Below are 6,000 nucleotides of genomic sequence, written 5' to 3'. Positions count from 1 at the left end.
AGGTATCACACCACAAAGCCTGAATACACCAACCTTCCAAAGTCCTGCCTTTATACAGAGGTATCACACCACAAAGCCTGAATACTCCAACCTGCCATAGTCCTGCTTTTATACAGAGGTATCACACCACAAAGCCTGAATACTCCAACCTGCCAAAGTCCTGCCTTTATACAGAGGTATCACACCACAAAGCCTGAATACACCAACCTGCCATAGTCCTGCTTTTATACAGAGGTATCACACCACAAAGCCTGAATACTCCAACCTTCCAAAGTCCTGCCTTTATACAGAGGTATCACACCACAAAGCCTGCATACACCAACATGCCATAGTCCTGCCTTTATACAGAGGTATCACACCACAAAGCCTGAATACTCTAATCTTCCAAAGTCCTGCCTTTATACAGAGGTATCACACCACAAAGCCTGAATATTTCAACCTGCCATAGTCCTGCCTTTATACAGAGGTATCACACCACAAAGCCTGAATACTCCAACCTTCCAAAGTCCTGCCTTTATACAGAGGTATCACAACACAAAGCCTGAATACACCAACCTGCCATAGTTCTGCCTTTATACAGAGGTATCACACCACAAAGCCTGAATACTCCAACCTTCCAAAGTCCTGCCTTTATACAGAGGTATCACAACACAAAGCCTGAATACACCAACCTGCATTGTCCTGCCTTTATACAGAGGTATCACACCACAGAGCCTGAATACTCCAACCTGCCATAGTCCTGCCTTTATACAGAGGTATTACACCACAAAGCCTGAATACACCCACCTTCCAAAGTCCTGCCTTTATACAGAGGTATCACACCACAAAGCCTGAATACTCCAACCTGCCATAGTCATGCCTTTATACAGAGGTATCACACCACAAAGCCTGAATACTCCAACCTGCCTCAGGGGCCTATTCATCATCACTTAATTTTCACAAAAGCAGGTGAAAATTAAGATTTTCACCTAATTTTGTGGAAATTATGTGTCAGCCCCATTCATCAAACATGTAACACAGGAGATATCACAGATATCTCCTGGTTACAATTGTGCATCGATAATTTCCACAGTCCCCATACTATAGTACTATACAGTCCCCATACTATAGTACTATACAGCCCCCATACTATAGTACTATACAGTCCCCATACTATAGTATGGGGATGTGGGAATTGCGGTATTCATCAAGTTCCGAAAAAGCATTTTTTTCGGAACTTGACAGTGATGCTATTCGCCACTCTGAGGTGGCGAATAGCATCCGATACAGCAGAGGAGATCCCTCCCTGCTGTGTCCACTTACCTGCTCCCAGAGCAGTCCTTCTGTGAGCTGGGGCCAGGAGAGGGCACAGCAGCGGCGGCGGTTATCCTACAGAGGCAGCTGGTATGACGGGGGGCCGGCTGTCTCCGGCAACAGCTTAGGCGAGTAGGTCTCCCGCACAGCAGTGGCGGCGGGGGCTCCGCTCGGTCAGCGGGGGTGCACAAGATCCGGCGGAGGACCTAGCGGCTGCAGCAGGGAACGAGGATGTAGCAGGTCTCAGCGGGGGGCGGGAAACGCACAGTCTCCAGCGGCCACGGCGGGAAGAGAGTTCTTCTGGCAGCTGGCAGCGGTGAGGAGGCTCCGGGCGACACTGGGGTAGCCGGCAGCCTTACAAGACGCCAGCAAGGTTAGTGGAAGGAAGGGGTTAATTCGGTCGCATGCGCAGCTTGAAGACAGGCAGTGAAAACTGAAGAGGGACAAGAGAAAAGTCTCTCGCTTCCGAAAAACTGCTTCGCAGAAACAGCAGTTTTTCGGAAGTGATAGTTTAGGGCAGGAGGCATGATGAATGCCTCCTAAACTGCGTTTGAACTCGCGAGTTCAAACCATAATTATCACATGTGATAATTATGTTTTGATGAATAGGCCCCATAGTCCTGCCTTTATACAGAGGTATCACACCACAAAGCCTGAATACTCCAACCTGCCATAGTCCTGCTTTTATACAGAGGTAATCATACCACAAAGCCTGAATACTCCAACCTTCCAAAGTCCTGCCTTTATACAGAGGGATAACACCACAAAGCCTGAATACTCCAACCTGCCAAAGTCCTGCCTTTATACAGAGGTATCACACCACAAAACCTGAATACTCCAAACTTCCAAAGTCCTGCCTTTATACAGAGGTATCACACCACAAAGCCTGAATACTCCAACCTGCCATAGTCCTGCCTTTAAACAGAGGTATCACACCACAAAGCCTGAATAGTCCAACCTGCCTTAGTCCTGCCTTTAAACAGAGGTATCACACCACAAAGCCTGAATACTCCAACCTGTCATAGTCCTGCCTTTATACAGAGGTATCACACAACAGAGCCTGAATACTACAACCTGCCATAGTCCTGCCTTTATACAGAGGTATCACACCACAAAGCCTGAATACTCCAACCTGCCATAGTCCTGCCTTTATACAGAGGTATCACACCACAAAGCCTGAATGCTCCAACCTTCCAAAGTCCTGCCTTTATACAGAGGTATCACACCACAAAGCCTGAATGCTCCAACCTTCGAAAGTCCTGCCTTTATACAGAGGTATCACACCACAAAGCCTGAATACTCCAACCTTCGAAAGTCCTGCCTTTATACAGTGGTATCACACCACAAAGCCTGATTACTCCAACCTTCCAAAGTCCTGCCTTTATACAGAGGTATCACACCACAAAGCCTGAATACTCCAACCTTCCAAAGTCCTGCCTTTATACAGAGGTATCACACCACAAAGCCTGAATACACCAACCTTCCAAAGTCCTGCCTTTATACAGAGGTATCACACCACAAAGCCTGAATACTCCAACCTGCCATAGTCCTGCTTTTATACAGAGGTATCACACCACAAAGCCTGAATACTCCAACCTGCCAAAGTCCTGCCTTTATACAGAGGTATCACACCACAAAGCCTGAATACACCAACCTGCCATAGTCCTGCTTTTATACAGAGGTAATCATACCACAAAGCCTGAATACTCCAACCTTCCAAAGTCCTGCCTTTATACAGAGGTATCACACCACAAAGCCTGAATACTCCAACCTTCCAAAGTCCTGCTTTTATACAGAGGTATCACACCACAAAGCCTGAATACTCCAACCTGCCATAGTCCTGCCTTTATACAGAGGTATCACACCACAAAGCCTGAATAGTCCAACCTGCCATAGTCCTGCCTTTATACAGAGGTATCACACCACAAAGCCTGAATACTCCAACCTGTCATAGTCCTGCCTTTATACAGAGGTTTTATACAGAGGTATCACACAACAGAGCCTGAATACTACAACCTGCCATAGTCCTGCCTTTATACAGAGGTATCACACCACAAAGCCTGAATACTCCAACCTGCCATAGTCCTGCCTTTATACAGAGGTATCACACCACAAAGCCTGAATGCTCCAACCTTCCAAAGTCCTGCCTTTATACAGAGGTATCACACCACAAAGCCTGAATGCTCCAACCTTCGAAAGTCCTGCCTTTATACAGAGGTATCACACCACAAAGCCTGAATACACCAACCTTCCAAAGTCCTGCCTTTATACAGAGGTATCACACCACAAAGCCTGAATACTCCAACCTTCCAAAGTCCTGCCATTATACAGAGGTATCACACCACAAAGCCTGAATACTCCAACCTGCCATAGTCCTGCCTTTATACAGAGGTATCACACCACAAAGCCTGAATACTCCAACCTGCCATAGTCCTGCCTTTATACAGAGGTATCACACCAGAAAGCCTGAACACTCCAACCTTCCAAAGTCCTGCCTTTATACAGAGGTATCACACCACGAAGCCTGAATACACCCACCTTCCAAAGTCCTGCCTTTATACAGAGGTATCACACCACAAAGCCTGAATACACCAACCTTCCAAAGTCCTGCCTTTATACAGAGGTGTCACACCACAAAGCCTGAATACACCAACATGCCATAGTCCTGCCTTTATACAGAGGTATCACACTACAAAGCCTGAATACTCTAATCTTCCAAAGTCCTGCCTTTATACAGAGGTATCACACCACAAAGCCTGAATACTTCAACCTGCCATAGTCCTGCCTTTATACAGAGGTATCACACCACAAAGCCTGAATACTCCAACCTTCCAAAGTCCTCCTTTATACAGAGGTATCACACCACAGAGCCTGAATACACCAACCTGCCATAGTTCTGCCTTTATACAGAGGTATCACACCTCAAAGTCTGAGTACTCCAACCTTCCAAAGTTCTGCCTTTATACAGAGGTATCACACCACAAAGCCTGAGTACTCCAACCTTCCAAAGTCCTGCTTTATACAGAGGTATCACACCACAAAGCCTGAATACACCAACCTGCCATAGTCCTGCCTTTATACAGAGGTTTCACACCACAAAGCCCGAATACTCCAACCTGCCATAGTCCTGCCTTTATACAGAGGTATCACACCACAAAGCCTGAATACACCAACCTTCCAAAGTTGTGCCTTTATACAGAGGTATCACACTCTTCTTATAAGTAATGACACAGACTTGATTATCACAACCCGGCCTTCTTTATTCATATAAAGCGGTAAGGTTAGCCTTATTCATTCACACCGGGGAGGGGGGGGACAGGGTGGGATTAAGGTGTGTGGGAGCCCCTGGGCAACAAACTTGTGGGGGCCCCTATCAGTGATCAATGTATGTATATATATCTCTATCTATCTATCTATATTTATATATATATATATATATAATATATATAAATACATACACACATACAGGGCCGGCAACAGAAATCTCGGGGCCCGCTACCCTGATGTATCTGGAGGCCCCACCTTCTCACCACCAACCAAGATCACGTACATCCCTCCCCTGTATGTGTAATATGTGAAGCATGATAATGTTAACTAAGATATGCCAGCCCTTACATAAAGTAATAATACACTATGACTTACCACCCTGTCTCTCTGTCACTGATGATGCAGGCTGTAGTTTGTGTCTTCCGTCTCTTGCAACGTCTTCTTGATGACAGTGCTGTGGATGCGTCAGGGGTAGGAGGGATGATGTCTGCAGCCAGCCATCCTCAGTCGTCAGCCCCTCCTCCCCTTCCCAAAATTCAGCCTCTCATCACCATCCTTAGCCCAGAAGCACCCCATCACCTTTCTCTGTCCCCAGCCCCCATCCCCTATAACCTTCTGCCCCCAGCCCCCATCACCAGGGGCTTATCTACCCATTGGCCAGGATGGCACTCACTAGGGGCGGCAGCCAGAGGGGGGGCGCCATCAGACAGTGCCACCAGTAGCCAATGGGTGGACTACCCCAGGGGTTTGAACTAGCCCCGCCAGTCCCCCGGGCCCCACAAGTGTAGTGAAGTGAAAGCCCTACACACTGTAACAGACACACAGCCGCCAGCGGCGGCTGTCTGTTTGTTATAGCAGCCAGTCAATGAGAGTCAGACAGACTCTCATTGGCTGCTGCGTCCACAGAGGGAGTCAGCTGGAGGTCACTCATGAGCTCCGCCTTCCGGTTCCCCCCCGCAGCGGGTGATGGGAGAGACGTCATTGTAATACGTGGCAGATCCGGGCTTAAGCTCCGCCCCCATAATTAAGCCCCGCCTCCCCGTGCTGCCACGATTAAGCCCTGCCTCCCGGTGACATCATTCATCAATCAGCGGGAGGGCAGCAGGAACCAGGCTGCCAAAGGGGCATGGCCTCACGGGACTAAAAGGGGGCGTGGCCTCGTGGTAGGCGCAAAAAAAGCATCCTGAGGGAGAAGAAGGAGTGCGGCCATCTTAGGCTGGGACCACAGGACGGGAGGAGGGAGGTCCCGCGGTACCCTGGTGTCCTAAGGGATGGTTATTCCCCTGTACAATTTATATGTACAGGGGAATGCCCCTGTAATGCAGTAAGGGGCCCCCTGTGAGAAGCCCCTAGGCAATAAGGAGCCTTAGAGTAGCCCCTGGGTACAGACATGGGGGGGAGTCCTGCAAGGGACCTGCGGATAAAGCAGTCCCACTGATA

This window comes from Taudactylus pleione, unplaced genomic scaffold (assembly GCF_031769625.1).
Source record: "Taudactylus pleione unplaced genomic scaffold, aTauple2 ptg000494l, whole genome shotgun sequence".
NCBI lineage: Eukaryota > Metazoa > Chordata > Amphibia > Anura > Myobatrachidae > Taudactylus > Taudactylus pleione.
The sequence above is the reverse complement of the archived record's forward strand: the minus strand, read 5'-3'. Positions refer to the sequence as shown.